Below are 17,934 nucleotides of genomic sequence, written 5' to 3'. Positions count from 1 at the left end.
TGAGAGTTTGAGAGAGGTAGAAGAGTAAAGAGGATGACTGTCTACAAAAGTACGAATCACAAGAGGGGGATTTGTGGGTGTCAAGAAAGGGTATTAGAAAGGGATCTAAAGTAGAGAGTAAGAGGGGGGTCAGAGGGGAGGGTCTGAAGAGAATATTATCAGAAAGGCTCTGGAGGGAATCAATAAATATTTAAAGAGATGGGAACAAAATAAATTATTAGTCCTGAACAGAAAAGAAAAAATATATATCTAATTACACAATTGAACTTGAATTGTTTAATTCAATAGTTTTAATTGAAAATTGAAAGACAGCTTATGCTATAGCAACATATTCAGGCACAGTTCATGATGACAAAAAATATGATAGCATCTAAAAAGTCAGGTTTCAAGTACTCTACTAAAGTCCCTGATATGTATCTAGGTTTATGCTCATAATGAAAATGTCATATTACTAGCTTAAGTAAACCTTCTAAAATGTATCTCACAGCTGATATTAATAGAACTGCAAGAAAGAATGAACTTTGGGTTCCACTTAGAGATGATTACTATGGGGTCAATTTATCAAAGTGCGATGCGAACATGATACAATGTATAAAAAAAGAGAGAAGTGCTCAACCTGGGAACGAACAATAGTAAAATAGCTTGTTCTATGGCTAGTAACCACCCTAGAAGCAGCCTCTTTTTGCTTAATATGTGCATTTTACAGAGAAGAACTTTCCTGTAGCATATCAGTCTGATCCTGACTTAGCAGTGCAGTCCAGCCCGAAATACCAGGCAATCCCCTCTCTGAACAAGAGAAACGGCAAAACCCCAGACGTACGTTTCATAATTCTTTTTATTAGAAAAATAATCATATATGCATATATACAAAATAAAATCATAATAACAAATATATCTCTTGTTTAAAAAACAATTATAATATTGCCCTAACTTTTGTCATCAGAAAAAATTCAAAATGCAAATATAAAAATTTAAATAATCACACAGAATAAAATTAAACATATTTTAAATACAGACAAAAAACAAACTGGAGAAAAAAACTAAATAATACAATCTTTCCACTTCTTTGTCTTCCAGATGCCTTCAGAATCTAATTCCCCATATCGCCTCCTATCAAAGAAAAATACAAAAACAACTTCCCACGGATCATACCCACACAATCACCTACAGTAACTACTAGGGATGTCGCAAACCTAAAAATTTCGGTTCGCGAACAGCGGACTCGAACTTTCGCTACTGTTCGCAAAACCGCCATTGACTCAATATGCAGGCGAACTTTTAAAACCCACAAGGACTCTTTCTGGCCACAATAGTGATGGAAAGTTGTTTCAAGGGGACTAACACTGGACTGTGGCATGCCGGATGGGGATCCATGGCAAAACTCCCACGGAAAATTACATAGTTGATGCAGGAGTCTGGTTTTTAAGCCATAAAGTGCCTTAATCACCTAACATTCCTAAAATATTTTTTGAATAACGTGCTTTAAAACATCAGGTATGATGTAGTATCGATCAGGTAGTGTAAGGGTTTGACAGACCAAAACTCCCCGTTGTAACGCACCGCAAACAACTGCAAACAGTCCATTTGCACAACCACGAGTTAGATAGATTTGACTAGTTAGATACATACATTACATAGATCAATAGATTGCAATATACATATGAAAGATACAAATTACATAGATCAATAGATGCAATATACATTTGATGATAGATACGAATTACATAGATCAATCGATACAATATACATTTGATAGATACGAATTACATCGATCAATAGATGCAATTTATATTTGATAGATACGATTGATAGTTAGATAGATTTGATAGATAAATAGATAGATTTGATAGATATATGATTTCCCTGACAGAGTATAACAATAAGACATGCGACCTGGGACCCGTGGTGTGTTAAGTAGTATTATTCTTAGCAGTTTACTACCTGTTACTCGCCCTATCGGGGGAGGTCTATATGGGCTGCATTTTTGGAACAGGGAGATGAAAGAAGATGATTGGTCTGTCCTCCTACTTCAAATTTGCCCTAAACACAAGTGGCTGTCTCAAATCAGTCCGGCCACGAGATAGATACAGTAGATTTGATAGATAGATATACATAGATTGAATAGTTAGATAGAATCGATAGAAGATAAATAAGATCAATTTGATAGATATATAATTACCCTTACAAAGTATAATAATAAAACATGCGTTTCTGGGAGCCATGGTAACTAGGTTGTGTTACTTAAGTAGTACTATCTTACAGTTTAACCCTGTGACAAATTATAACAACAAGACATGCTGTCTGGGACCCATGATAACTAGGTTTTGTTTATATTAGTACTATTCTTAGCACTTTAATCCATGTAACTCCCCCTATCTGTGTAGGTCTATATGGCCCTGCATGATTACCCTGAGAAAGTATAACAACAAGACATGCGGTCTAAGGGACCCATGGTAATTAGGTTGTGTTTAGTAGTACTATTCTTAGAACTTTAATCCCTTTTACCTCCCCTATCGGGGAGGTCTATATGGCCTGCATGATTACCCTGGACAAAGTATAATAATAAAACATGCGGTCTGGGAGCCATGGTAACTATGTTGTGTTAAGTAGTACTATTCTTAGCACTTTAATCCCTGTAACTCCCCCGATCGGGGGAGGTCTATACGGCCTGCCTGATTACCCTCACACAAATATAACAACAAGCTATGCGGTCTGGGACCCATGTTATACTAGGTTGTGTTAAGTAGTACTGTTCTTATTAGTTTAATACCTGTTAGTCCCAATATCGGGGGAGGTCTATATGGCCTGCATGATTACCCTGACAAAGTATAATAATAAAACATGTGGTCTGGGAGCCATGGTAACTATGTTGTGTTAAGTAGTACTATTCTTAGCACTTTAATCCCTGTAACTCCCCCGATCGGGGGAGGTCTATACGGCCTGCCTAATTACCCCTCACCAAATATAACAACAAGACATGCGATCTGGGACCCATGTTAACTAGGTTGTGTTTATATCAGTACTATTCTTAGCACTTTAATCATACCTTTTACTCCCCCTATCGGGGGAGGTCTATACGGCCTGCCTGATTACCCTCACCAAATATAACAACAAGACATGCTGTCTGGGACCCATGGTAACTAGGTTGTGTTAAGTAATACTGTTCTTATTAGTTTAATACCTGTTACTCACCTATCGGGGGAGGTCTATACGGCCTGCCTGATTACCCTCACCAAATATAACAACAAGACATGCTGTCTGGGACCCATGGTAACTAGATTGTGTTAAGTAATACTGTTCTTATTAGTTTAATACCTGTTACCTCACCCTATCGGGGGCAGTCTATACGGCCTGCCTGATTAACCCTCACCAAATATAACAACAAGACATGCGGTCTGGGACCCATGGTAACTAGGTTGCTGTTTATATTAGTACTATTCTTAGCACTTTAATCCCTTTTACTCCCCCTATGGGGGGAGGTCATATACGGCCTACCTGATTACCCTCACCAAATATAACAACAAGATATGCTGTCTGGGACCCATGGTAACTAGGGTTGTGTTAAGTAGTACTGTTCTTATTAGTTTAATACCTGTTACTCACCCTATCGGGGGAGGTCTATATGGCCTGCATGATTACCCTGACAAAATATAATAATAAGACATGCGGTCTGGGACCCATGGTAACTAGGTTGTGTTTATAAGTAGTACTATTCTTAGCACTTTAATCCCTTTTACTCCCACTATCGGGGTAGGTCTATATGGCCTGCATGATTACCCTGCCAAAAATATAACAACAAGACATGCGGTCTATGACCCATGGTAAACTAGGTTGTGTTTATATTAGTACTATTCTTAGCACTTTAATCCCTTTTTACTCCCCCTATGGGGGGAGGTCTATACGGCCTGTCTGATTACCCTCACCAAATATAACAACAAGATATGCTGTCTGGGACCCATGGTAACTAGGTTGTGTTAAGTAGTACTGTTCTTATTAGTTTAATACCTGTTACTCACCCTATGGGGGGAGGTCTATACGGCCCTGCCTGATTACCCTCACCAAATATAACAACAAGACATGCTGTCTGTGACCCATGGAAACTAGGTTGTGTTAAGTAGTACTGTTCTTATTAGTTTATACCTGTACTCACCCTATCGGGGAGGTCTATACGGCCTACCTGATTACCCCTCACCAAATATAACAACAAGACATGCGGTCTGGGACCCATGGTAACTAGGTTGTGTTTATATTAGTACTATTCTTAGCACTTTAATCCCTTTTACTCCCCCTATGGGGGGAGGTCTATACGGCCTGCCTGATTACCCTCACCAAATATAACAACAAGACATGCGGTCTGGGACCCATGGTAACTAGGTTGTGTTAAGTAGTACTGTTCTTATTAGTTTAATACCTGTTACTCACCCTATCGGGGGAGGTCTATATGGCCTGCATGATTACCCTGACAAAATATAATAATAAGACATGCGGTCTGGGACCCATGGTAACTAGGTTGTGTTTTAAGTAGTACTATTCTTAGCACTTTAATCCCTTTTACCCCCCTATCGGGGAAGGTCTATATGGCCTGCATGATTACCCTGACAAAATATAACAACAAGACATGCGGTCTATGACCCATGGTAACTAGGTTGTGTTTATATTAGTACTATTCTTAGCACTTTAATCCCTTTTACTCCCCCTATGGGGGGAGGTCTATACGGCCTGTCTGATTACCCTCACCAAATATAACAACAAGACATGCTGTCTGGGACCCATGGTAACTAGGTTGTGTTAAGTAGTCCTATTCTTATTAGTTTAATACCTGTTACTCACCCTATGGGGGGAGGTCTATACGGCCTGCCTGATTACCCTCACCAAATATAACAACAAGACATGCTGTCTGTGACCCATGGAAACTAGGTTGTGTTTAAGTAGTACTGTTCTTATTAGTTTAATACCTGTTACTCACCCTATCGGGGAGGTCTATACGGCCTGCATGATTACCCTCATTAAATATAACAACAAGACATGCGGTCTGGGACCCATGGTAACTAGGTTGTGTTTATATTTGTACTATTCTTAGCACTTTAATCCCTTTTACTCCCGCCTATGGGGGGAGGTCTATACGGCCTGCTGATTACCCCTCACCAAATATAACAACAAGACATGCCGGTCTGGGACCCATGGTAACTAGGCTGGTGTTAAGAAGTACTGTTCTTATTAGTTTAATACTGTTACTCACCCTATCGGGGGAGGTCCTATATGGCCTGCCTGATTACCCTCACCAAATATAACAACAAGACATGCGGTCTGGGACCCATGGTAACTAGGTTGTGTTTATATTAGTACTATTCCTTAGCACTTTAATCCCTTTTACTCCCCCTATGGGGGGAGGGTCTATACGGCCTGTCTGATTACCCTCACCACATATAACAACAAAGACATGCTGTCTGGGACCCATGGTAACTAGGTTTGTGTTAAGTAGTACTGTTCTTATAGTTTAATACCTGTTACTCACCCTATCGGGGGCACGTCTATACGGCCTGCCTGATTACCCTCCACCAAATATAACAACAAGACATGCGGTCTGGGACCCATGGTAACTAGGTTGTGTTTATATTAGTACTATCTTAGCACTTTAATCCCTTTTACTCCCCCGATGGGGGGAGGTCTATACGGCCTGTCTGATTACCCTCACCAAATATAACAACAAGATATGCTGTCTGGGACCCATGGTAACTAGGTTTGTGTTAAGTAGTACTGTTCTTATTAGTTTTATACCTGTTACTCACCCTATGGGGGGAGGTCTATACGGCTCCTGCCTGATTACCCCTCACCAAATATAACAACAAGACATGCTGTCTGTGACCCCATGGAAACTAGGTTGTGTTAAGTAGTACTGTTCTTATTAGTTTAATACCTGTTACTCACCCTATCGGGGAGGTCTATACGGCCTACCTGATTACCCTCACCAAATATAACAACAAGAACATGCGGTCTGGGACCCATGGTAACTAGGTTGTGTTTATATTAGTACTATCTTAGCACTTTAATCCCTTTTACTCCCCCTATGGGGGAGGTCTATACGGCCTTGCCCTGTTTACCACTCACCAAATATAACAACAAGACATGCGGTTGGGACCCATGGTAACTAGGTTGTGTTAAGTAGTACTGTTCTTATTAGTTTAATACCTGTTACTCACCCTATCGGGGGAGGTCTATATGGCCTGCATGATTACCCTGACAAAATATAATAATAAGACATGCGGTCTGGGACCAATGGTAACTAGGTTGTGTTTTAAGTAGTACTTTCTTAGCACTTTAATCCCTTTTACTCCCCCTATCGGGAAGGTCCTATATGGCCTGCATGATTACCCTGACAAATATACACAAGACATGCGGTCTATGACCCATGGTAACTAGGTTGTGTTTATATTAGTACTATTCTTAGCACTTTAATCCCTTTTTACTCCCCCTATGGGGGAGGTCTATACGGCCCTGTCTGATTACCCTCACCAAATATAACAACAAGAACATGCTGTCTGGGGACCCATGGTAATAGGTTGTGTTAAGTAGTCCTATTCTTATTAGTTTAATACCTGTTACTCACCCCTATGGGGGGAGGTCTATACGGCCTGCCTGATTACCCTCACCAAATATAACAACAAGACATGCTGTCTGGACCATGGAAACTAGGTTGTGTTAAGTAGTACTGTTCTTATTAGTTTAATACCTGTTACTCACCCTATCGGGGGAGGTCTATACGGCCTGCTGATTACCCTCACCAAATATAACAACAAGACATGCGGTCTGGGACCCATGGTAACTAGGTTGTGTTTATATAGTACTATTCTTAGCACTTTAATCCCTTTTACTCCCCCTATGGGGGGATGTCTATACGGCCTGCCTGATTACCCTCACCAAATATAACAACAAGACATGCGGTCTGGGACCCATGGTAACTAGGCTGTGTTAAGTAGTACTGTTCTTATTAGTTTAATACCTGTTACTCACCCTATCGGGGGAGGTCTATATGGCCCTGCCTGATTACCCTCACCAAAAATAACAACAAGGACATGCTGTCTGGGGGACCCATGGTAACGTAGGTTGTGTACGTAGTACTGTTCTTATTAGTTTAAATTACCTGTTACTTCACCCTATCGGTGGAGGTTTATATGGCCTGCCATGATTACCCCTGACAAACATATAATAATAAGACATCGCGGTCTGGGACCCATGGTAACTAGGTTGTGTTTTAAGTAGTACTATTCTTAGCACATTAATCCCTTTTACTCCCCCTATCGGGGGAGGTCTATATGGCCTGCATGATTACCCTGACAAAATATAAATAATAAGACCAGTGCGGTCCTGCGACCAATGGTAACTAGGTTTTGATTAAGTAGGTACTATTCTAGCACTTTTATCCCTGTACGCCCTCAAAAACCCCCCTATCGGGGGGAGGTCTATATATGCCTGCATGATTACCCTGACAATATATAATAATAAGACATGCGGTCTTGGACCCATGGTAACTAGGTTGTGTTAAGTAGTACTATTCTTAGCACTTTAATCCCTGTTACACTCCCCCTATTCGGGGGAGGTCTATATGGCCCTGCATGAATACCCTGACAAAAATATAATATAAGACCTGCGGTCAGGACCCATGGTAACTAGGTTGTGTTAAGTAGTACTGTTTCTTATTAGTTTAAACCTGTTACCTCACCCTATCGGGGGAGGTCTATACGGCCTGCCTGATTACCCTCACCAAATATAACAACAAGACATGCTGTCTGGGACCCATGGTAACTAGGTTGTGTTAAGTAGTACTGTTCCTTATTAGTTTAATACTGTTACTCACCCTATCGGGGAGGTCTAATACGGCCTGCCTGATTACCCTGACCAAATATAAAAACAAGACATGCCGGTCTGAGACCCAATGGTAAACTAGGTTGTGTTTAATATTAGTACTATTCTTAGCACTTTAATCCGTTTTACTCCTCCTATCGGGGGAGGTCTATACGGCCTTGCCTGATCTACCCCTCACCAAATATAACAACAAGATCGTGTGGTCAGGGGAACCATGGTAAGGTTACTTCCTTTGCACAATCAAGTATACCAGTTGCCAGAGGTTCTGACACCTGCATTATGGCGCTGCAACCTCTCCCTTAAAGAGGGATCTGTTACAGAGTCCTGTGGGCCTGTATGCAAAGAGCTGGCCTGCCTGGAAGGAGCAGCAAGGCAGATCAAAAGATGCAATATACATTTGATAGATAAGAAATACAGAGATCGATAGATGCAATATATATTTGATAGATACGATTGATAGTTAGATAGATTAGATAGATTGATAGATTTGATAGATAAATAGATAGATTGAAATATATATAATTTCAATGACAGAGTATTACAAGACGTGCGGTCAGGGAACCCATCGTAAGGTTACTTCCTGTTGCACTAATGGAGTACAGGTTGGGGTCCGGGATTGCCTTTTTCATGCTGTTTGATTCTTTCAGTTATACCAGTTGCCGAGGTTCTGACACCTGCATTCTGGGCTGCACCTCTCCCTGCAAGAGAGATCTGTTACAGAGTCTTGTGGGCCTGTATGCAAAGAGCTGGCCCTGCCTGAAAGGAGCAGCAAGGCAGAGGGATCGATTCATGCCTATAAGAAACCAGAGGGCATGATACCTGCTGGAAGTGTGCAATGAGGCAAAGGGATCTATTCCTGCCTAGAAGCAGACAGGCAGAGGGGATGCTACCTGCCTGGGAGCCCACTGAGACCAGCCCAGCTGGGGGAGATACAGCGCTGGCTTGACCCCGGTCTCAGCCACGATAGCCCTGGCCCCACTATTTGCCTGGCAGGTGGATTTATTCCTGCATAGAAGCAGACAGGCAGAGGGGACGATACCTGCCAAGAAAGTGCTGCAGTGCAGAGAGGATGCTACCTGACTGGGAGTTCACTGAGACCAGCCCAGCTGCGGGGGATACACCCGCTGGCTTGACCCCGGTCTCAGCAACTATATCTCTGGTCCCACAGTACGGTGGCCGCCCCTGGGTTTGGACAGAGGAATGGAGACCCCCTAGTGGAGTAACGCTACATCAGGGAGATGCAAAAAGATGTTTGGACACCCAGTACAGGTCGTTCTCCTTCAGTCTTTTTAGGCGAGGGTCCAGGACCCTCAACAGAAACAACAGCAGGAAACAGAACATATACCATCCTTTAGAAAAATAGAGTACAGGTATGGCATCAATTTTAGAAACCCAGAGATAATTTTTAGGAACCGGGAGATGGAAAAAGATGCTTGGACAGTACACCCAGTACAGGTCATTCTCCTTCAGCCTTTTTAGATGAGGGTCCAGGACCCTCTACAGAAACAACATCAGGAAACAGCACATATGCCATCCTTTTGAACAATAGAGTACATGTATGGCATCGATTTTAGAAACCTGGAGATAATTTTTAGAAACCGTGAAATTGAACAAAAAACATGATTGGACACCCAGTACACTTCCTTCTCCTTCAGCCTTTTTATACGAGGGTCCAGGACCCTCAACATAAACAACAGCATGAAACACCACATATTCCATCCTTTTGAACAATCAAGTACAGGTATGGCATTGATTTTAGGAACCCGGAGATAATTTTTAGGAATCTGGAGATGGAAAAAGATGCTTGGACACCCAGTACAGGTTGTTCTCCTTCAGCCTTTTTATACGAGTGTCCCGACCCGACCCTCAACAGGCACAACAGCATGAAACACCACATATGCCATCCTTTTGCACAATAGAGTACAGGTATGGCATCGATTTTAGGAACCCGGAGATAATTTTTAGGAACCGGGATATGGAAAAAGATGCTTGGACAGTACACCCAGTACAGGTCGTTCTCCTTCAGCCTTTTTTAAGACGAGGGTCCAGGACCCTCAACAGAAACAACAGCAGGAAACAGCACATATGCCATCCTTTTGAAAAATAGAGTACAGGTATGGCATCGATATTAGAAACCCGGAGATAATTTTTAGGAACCGGGAGATGGAAAAATATGCTTGGACAACCAGTACACTTCTTTCTCCTTCAGCCTTTTTAGACGAGGGTCCAGGACCCTCAACATAAACAACAGCATGAAACACCACATATTCCATCCTTTTGAACAATCAAGTACAGGTATGGCATTGATTTTAGGATCCCGGAGATAATTTTTAGGAACCGGGAGATGGAAAAAGATGCTTGGACACACAGTACAGGTCGTTCTCCTTCAGCCTTTTTATACAAGGGTCCCGGAACCTCAACAGAAACAACAGCAGGAAACACCACATATGCCATCCTTTTGAATAATCCAGTACAGGTATGGCATCGATTTTAGAAACCCAGGGATAATTTTTAGGAACTGGGAAATTGAACAAAAAACATGATTGGACACCCAGTACACTTCCTTCTCCTTCAGCCTTTTTATACAAGGGTCCAGGACCCTCAACATAAACAACAGCATGAAACACCACATATTCCATCCTTTTGAACAATCAAGTACAGGTATGGCATTGATTTTAGGAACCCGGAGTTAATTTTTAGGAACCGGGGAATTGAACAAAAAACATGATTGGACAACCAGTACACTTCGTCCTCCTTCAGCCTTTTTAAACGAGGGTCCCGGACCCTCAACTGAAACAACAGCAGGAAACACCACATATGCCATCCTTTTGAATAATCCAGTACAGGTATGGCATCCATTTTAGGAACCTGGAGATAATTTTTAGGAACCGGGATATGGAAAAAGATGCTTGGACAGTACACCCAGTACAGGTCGTTCTCCTTCAGCCTTTTTTAAGACGAGGGTCCAGGACCCTCAACAGAAACAACAGCAGGAAACCGCACATATGCCATCCTTTTGAAAAATAGAGTACAGGTATGGCATCGATTTTAGAAACCCAGAGATAATTTTTAGGAACCAGGAGATGGAAAAAGATGCTTGGACAACCAGTACACTTCTTTATCCTTCAGCCTTTTTAGACGAGGGTCCAAGACCTTCAACATAAACAACAGCATGAAACACCACATATTCCATCCTTTTGAACAATCAAGTACAGGTATGGCATTGATTTTAGGAACCCGGAGATAATTTTTAGGAACCGGGAGATGGAAAAAGATGCTTGGAAACACAGTACAGGTCGTTCTCCTTCAGCCTTTTTATACGAGGGTCCCGGACCCTCAACAGAAACAACAGCAGGAAACACCACATATGCCATCCTTTTGAATAATCCAGTACAGGTATGGCATCCATTTTAGAAACCCAGGGATAATTTTTAGGAACCGGGAAATTGAACAAAAAACATGATTGGACACCCAGTACACTTCCTTCTCCTTCAGCCTTTTTATACGAGGGTCCAGGACCCTCAACATAAACAACAGCATGAAACACCACATATTCCAACCTTTTGAACAATCAAGTACAGGTATGGCATTGATTTTAGGAACCCGGAGATAATTTTTTGGAACCGGGAGATGGAAAAAGATGCTTGGACACACAGTACAGATCATTCTCCTTCAGCCTTTTTATACAAGGGTCCCAGACCCTCAAAAGAAACAACAGCAGGAAACAGCACATATGCCATCCTTTTGAATAATCCAGTACAGGTATGGAATCGATTTTAGAAACCCAGGGATAATTTTTAGGAACTGGGAAATTGAACAAAAAACATGATTGGACACCCAGTACACTTTGCTCTCCTTCAGCCTTTTTATACGAGGGTCCCAGAACCTGAACTGAAACAACAGCATGAAACACCACATATGCCATCCTTTTGCACAATAGATTACAGATATGGCATTGATTTTATGAACCCGGAGATAATTTTAGGAACCGGGAAATTGAACAAAAAACATCCTTGGACACCCAGTATAGGTCGTTCTCCTTCAGCCTTTTTATACGATGGCCCACGACCCTCAACAGACACAACAGTGTGAAACACCACACATGCCATCCTTTTGCACAATAGATTACAGATATCCAATTGATTTTAGGAACCCGGAGATAATTTTTAGGAACCGGGAAATTGAACAAAAAACATCCTTGGACACCCAGTACAGGTCGTTCTCCTTCAGCCTTTTTATACGATGGCCCACGACCCTCAACAGGCACAACAGCATGAAACACCACATATGCCATCCTTTTGCACAATAGATTACAGATATGGCATTGATTTTAGGAACCCAGAGATAATTTTTTGGAACCGGGAAATTGAACAAAAAACCATGCTTGGACACCCAGTACAGGTCGTTCTCCTTCATCCTTTTTATACAAGGGCCCAGGACCCTCAACAGGCACAACAGCATGAAACCCGCCACATATGCCATCCTTTTGCACAATAGATTACAGATATGGCATTGATTTTAGGAACCCGGAGATAATTTTTAGGAACTGGGAAATTGAACAAAAAACTATGCTTGGACACCCAGTACAGGTCGTTCTCCTTCATCCTTTTTAGATGAGGGTCCAGGACCCTCAACAGAAACAACAGCATGAAAAACCACATATGACATCCTTTTGCACAATCGAGTACAGATATGGCATTGAACCGGGAAATTGAACAAAAAGACATGCTTGGACACCCAGTACAGGTCGTTCTCCTTCAGCCTTTTTAGACGAGGGTCCAGGACCCTCAACAGAAACAACAGCATGAAACACCACAAATGCCATCCTTTTGCACAATAGATTACAGATATGTCATTGATTTTAGGAACCCAGAGATAATTTTTAGGAACCGGGAAATTGAACAAAAAACCATGCTTGGACACCCAGTACAGGTCGTTCGCCTTCATCCTTTTTATACGAGGGTCCAGGACCCTCAACAGGCACAACAGCATGAAACACCACATATGCCATCCTTTTGCACAATAGATTACAGATATGGCATTGATTTTAGGAACCCGGAGATAATTTTTAGGAACCGGGAAATTGAACAAAAAACCATGCTTGGACACCCAGTACAGGTCGTTCTCCTTCAGCCTTTTTAGACGAGGATCCAGGACCCTCAACAGAAACAACAGCATGAAACACCACATATGACATCCTTTTACACAATCGAGTACAGGTATGGCATTGTTTTTAGGAACCCATAGATAATTTTTCTGAACTGTGAGATGGAAAAAGATGCTTGGTCGGTCCTCCTACTTCAAATTTGGGGCACTGCGCATGCAATCTACTGTGCCACCAGATATGAGTGTTGTGTTAATGACTGAGTACTATTCTTAAAAGTTTCATCACTGTTATGTGCCGTTTATTTGGTTTGGGATTTGTAGCCACAGTGCAGCACCAGAGGCCAGAAAAATTAGGCATGTCCAAATGCCTGAAAAATTCGGTATTGTGCAAGTCATCCTGTATTCTAAGAAAAAATACGCAAGCATGTGTACCATTTGTAGCCCAAGGCAGCTCATCTCATCATCAGGCCTTTTTTACTCAAATGTATCGCCCATTGTCAGTCCCTTCGGGATCCATCCCTCATTCATTTTAATAAAGGTGAGATAATCAAGACTTTTTTGACCTAGGCGACTTCTCTTCTCAGCGACAAAACCTCCTGCTGCATTGAAGGTCCTTTCTGACAGGACACTTGAAGCGGGGCAGGCCAGAAGTTCGATTGCAAATTGGGATAGCTCAGGCCACAGGTCAAGCCTGCACATCCAGTAGTCAAGCGGTCCATCGCTCCTCAGAGTGTCGCGATCCGCAGTTAATGCTAGGTAGTCTTCTACCTGTCAGTTGAGTCTTTCTCTGAGGCTGGATCTCGAAAGACTCTGGCGATGCATAGGAGTTAAAAAGGTCCGCATGTCCTCCATCAACAACACATCAGGAAAGTGTCCTGTCCTTGCCGCCGTGGTCGTGGGAGGAGGATTAATTTCATCTCTTCCCCTGATAGATTCCCGTTGTGCTGCGACATCACCCTTATACGCTGTGTAAAGCATATTTTTTAATTTATTTTGGAACTGCTCCATCCTTTTCGATTTGCGGGAATTTGGTAACATTTCAGTCACTTTATGCTTATACCGGGAGTCTAGTAGCGTGGACACCCAGTACAGGTCATTCTTCTTCAGCTTTTTTATACGAGGGTCCCTCAACAGGCACGACAGCATGAAAGACCCCATTTGCACAAGGTTGGATGCCGATCTAATCATGTCCCATTCCTCGTCCTCACTGATGTCACTGAAGGTATCTTCTTCCCCCCAGCCACGTACAACACCACGGGTACCAGATAGGTGACAACAACGAGCACCCAGGGATGCCTGTTGTGCTTGGTCTTCCTCCTCCTCCTCCTCAAAGCCACAATCCTCCTCTGACTCCTCTTCCTCACAATCCTCTTCCTGCATTGCCACAGGTCCAGCAAGCGATGCTGATAAGGCTGTTTCTGGTGGTGATGGACACCACAACTCTTCCTCTTCACGCTCATCTACGGCCTGATCCCGCACTCTTCTCAGGGCACGCTCCAGGAAGAAAACAATTGGTATGATGTCGCTGATGGTGCCTTCGGTGCGACTGACAAGGTTTGTCACCTCCTCAAAAGGATGCATGAGCCTACAGGCATTGCGCATGAGCATCCAGTAATTTGGAAAAAAAAATCCCCAGCTCCCCAGAGGCTGTCCTAGCACCCCGGTCATACAAATACTCATTAACAGCTTTTTCTTGTTGGAGCAGGTGGTCGAACATTAGGAGTGTTGAATTCCACCGTGTCGGGCTGTCGCAAATCAAGCGCCTCACTGGCAGGTTGTTTTGACGCTGGATATCAGACAAGTGCACCATGGCCGTGTAGGAACGCCTGAAATGCCCACACACCTTCCTGGCCTGCTTCAGGACATCCTGTAAGCCTGGGTACTTATGCACAAAGCGTTGTACAATCAGATTACACACATGTGCCATGCATGGCACATTGGTCAACTTGCCCAATTTCAATGCCGCCACCAAATTACTTCCATTGTCAGAAACAACCTTGCCAATCTCCAGTTGGTGCAGAGTCAGCCACTGATCCACCTGTGCATTCAGGGCGGACAGGAGTGCTGGTGCGGTGTGACTTTCGGCTTTCAGGCAAGTCAACCCCAAGACGGCGTGACACTGCCGTATCCGGGATGTTGAATAGTACCTGGGGAGCTGGGGGGTTGCCGTTGATGTGGAGCAAGACGCATAAGCAAAAGAAAACTCAGCTGAGGAAGAGGTTATGGAAGAGGATGGAGTAGGAGGAGTAGAGGAGGTAGCAGCAAGCCTGCCTGCAAGTCCTGGCGGTGTCACCTATTCCTCTGCAGAGCCACGCATTCCATGCTTGTCAGATGTCAGCAGGTTTACCCAATGCACAGTGTAGGTGATCAGTGGTCATATGCACCCTTGCGCCAACGCTGTGTGTCAGACATAACATGACTTCTTTTCCCACAATCGAGTACAGGTTTGGGATTGCCTTTTGTGAAAAGAAATTTCAGCCGGGTACCTTCCACTGCGGTGTCCCAATAGATACAAATTTTTTGAAAGCCTCAGACTCCACCAGCTTGTATGGTAAAAGCTGGCAGGCTAAGAGTTCAGACAAGCCAGCTGTCAGACGCCGGGTAAGGGGGTGACTTTGGGAAATTGTCTTCTTACGCTCAAACATGTCCTTGACAGACACCTGACTGTGGTCAGATGACCAGGAACTGCTACGTAAGAGAGACTGAGTGGAGGATGGTTGAGAGGGGGCAAGAAGGACAGCAGTGGTTGACGTGGCTGAAGATGCTGGACCAGGAGGAGGAGGGCGGCTTTGAGTTTGTGTGCTGCTTCTACTCATGTGTTCTTCCCATCTGCGTTTGTGATGTGAGACCATGTGCCTTCGCAAAGCAGTTGTACCTAGGTGGGTTTTGGACTTCCCACGACTCAGTTTCTTTTGGCACAGGTTGCAAATGGCATCGCTGTTGTCAGAGGCAGACACACAAAAAAATGCCACACTGCTGAGCTCTGCGATGACTGCATTCTGGTGGTGTCAACAGCATGCGTTGATTGGCATCAGCGTGCTGTCTGGCTGACCCTGGGTGCCGATGCATGCTGTCTGACTGTGCCACTAGCTCCTTGCGACGACCTCCCCCTGCTTCCAACTCGTCTCCTCCTCCTCCTCTCTGTCTCCCCATCTGAACTTTCCCCCTCTTCTTCTTCTCTTCTAGCAGGCACCCACGTGACATCCACGGACACATCATCATCAACCGCTTCACTTGTATCTGACACATCAACAAAGGAAGCAGCAGCGGGTACAACATCATCATCATCATCATCACACCATACCTCCATGTCTGTAATGCTGCCTGACTGAGACATATCACTGTTATCTACATCCTCTGTCAATGATGGTTGCGCATCACTCATTTCTTCCAACTGATGTGTCAATAACTCCTCTGACAGATCAAGTGAAGCGGCTGTGGTGCTAGTGTTGGTGGTGGCGACAGGCCGGCGAGTGGCACTGGTCACTTGAGAAGAGGTGCCCAAAGCACAGCTGGAGGTGGATGGTGCGTCAAGGTTAGGACTAGGAGCGGAAGCTGTAGAAGATTGGGTGTCCTGTGTTAGCCATTCAACTAGGTCCTCCTCAGAACTTTTCGCGTCCCTGGCACCTGGCCTCTGAACAATGTGCATAGTTGTAGGATCAAAAGGAATCACAGCACCACGACCATGACGGCACCTGCGGGGTGGCCTGCCTCTGCCTGTCATTTTTTTAAAAATGTACACTTACAATACTATTAAACAAATTATGATGAGTGGTGGCACTGGGCAAGTGGGCACAGTATACGCTGTGAGTCTGACACAAAAAAATAGACTGATGTTTCAAAGTCAAAAATGTTTATTTTTTAAATATTAAAAGTTCTGTGACAACAAATATGATTGGTGGCACTAGTTGGCAAGTGGGCCTGGCTGGCACACACGCTGGGAGGAAGGCAACTGCAATTAGATTACACTAGCTGACTGATGTTTCACAGTCAAAAAAGTTTTTTTTTTAAATATTTAAAATACTGTTATAACAAATATGATTGGTGGCACTAGTTGGCAAGTGGGCCAGGCACACACGCTGGCAGGCAGCCAACTGCAATTCAATTGCACTAGCAGACTGATGATTCACAGTCAAATTTTTTTTTATTTTAAATATTTTCAAAACTGTTATAACAAATATGATTGGTGGCACTAGTTGGCTTGGCAAGTGAGCCTGGCACACACGCTGGGAGGAAGGCAACTGCAATTAGATTACACTAGATGACTGATGTTTCACAGTCAAAAAAGTTTTTATTTTAAATATTTACAATACTGTTATAACTAATATGATTGGTGGCAGTAGTTGGCAAGTGGGCCTGGCACACACGCTGGCAGGCAGGCAACTGCAATTCAATGGCACTAGCAGACTGATGATTCACAGTCAAAAAAGTTTTGATTTTAAATATTTTCAAAACTGTTATAACAAATATGATTGGTGGCAATAGTTGGCAGCAAGTGGGCCTGGCACACACGCTGGCAGGCAGGCAACTGCAATTCAATTGCACTAACAGACTGATGATTCACAGTCAAAAAAGTTTTTATTTTAAATATTTTCAAAACTGTTATAACAAATATGATTGGTGGCACTAGTTCGCTTGCCAAGTGTGCCTGGCACACATGCTGGGAGGAAGGCAACTGCAATTAGATTACACTAGATGACTGATGTTTCTCAGTCAAAAAAGTTTTTATTTTAAATATTTACAATACTGTTATAACAAATATGATTGGTGGCACTAGTTGGCAAGTGGGCCTGGCACACACGCTGGCAGGCAGGCAACTGCAATTCAATGGCACTAGCAGACTGATGATTCACAGTCAAAAAAGTTTTTATTTTAAATATTTACACTACTGTTATAACAAATATGATTCGTGGCACTAGTTGGAAAGTGGGCCTGGCACACACGCTGGCAGACAGGCAACTATAA

The sequence above is a fragment of the Bombina bombina genome, chromosome 4 (genome assembly GCF_027579735.1).
Source record: "Bombina bombina isolate aBomBom1 chromosome 4, aBomBom1.pri, whole genome shotgun sequence".
Lineage (NCBI taxonomy): Eukaryota > Metazoa > Chordata > Amphibia > Anura > Bombinatoridae > Bombina > Bombina bombina.
This window is presented reverse-complemented; position numbering follows the sequence as displayed.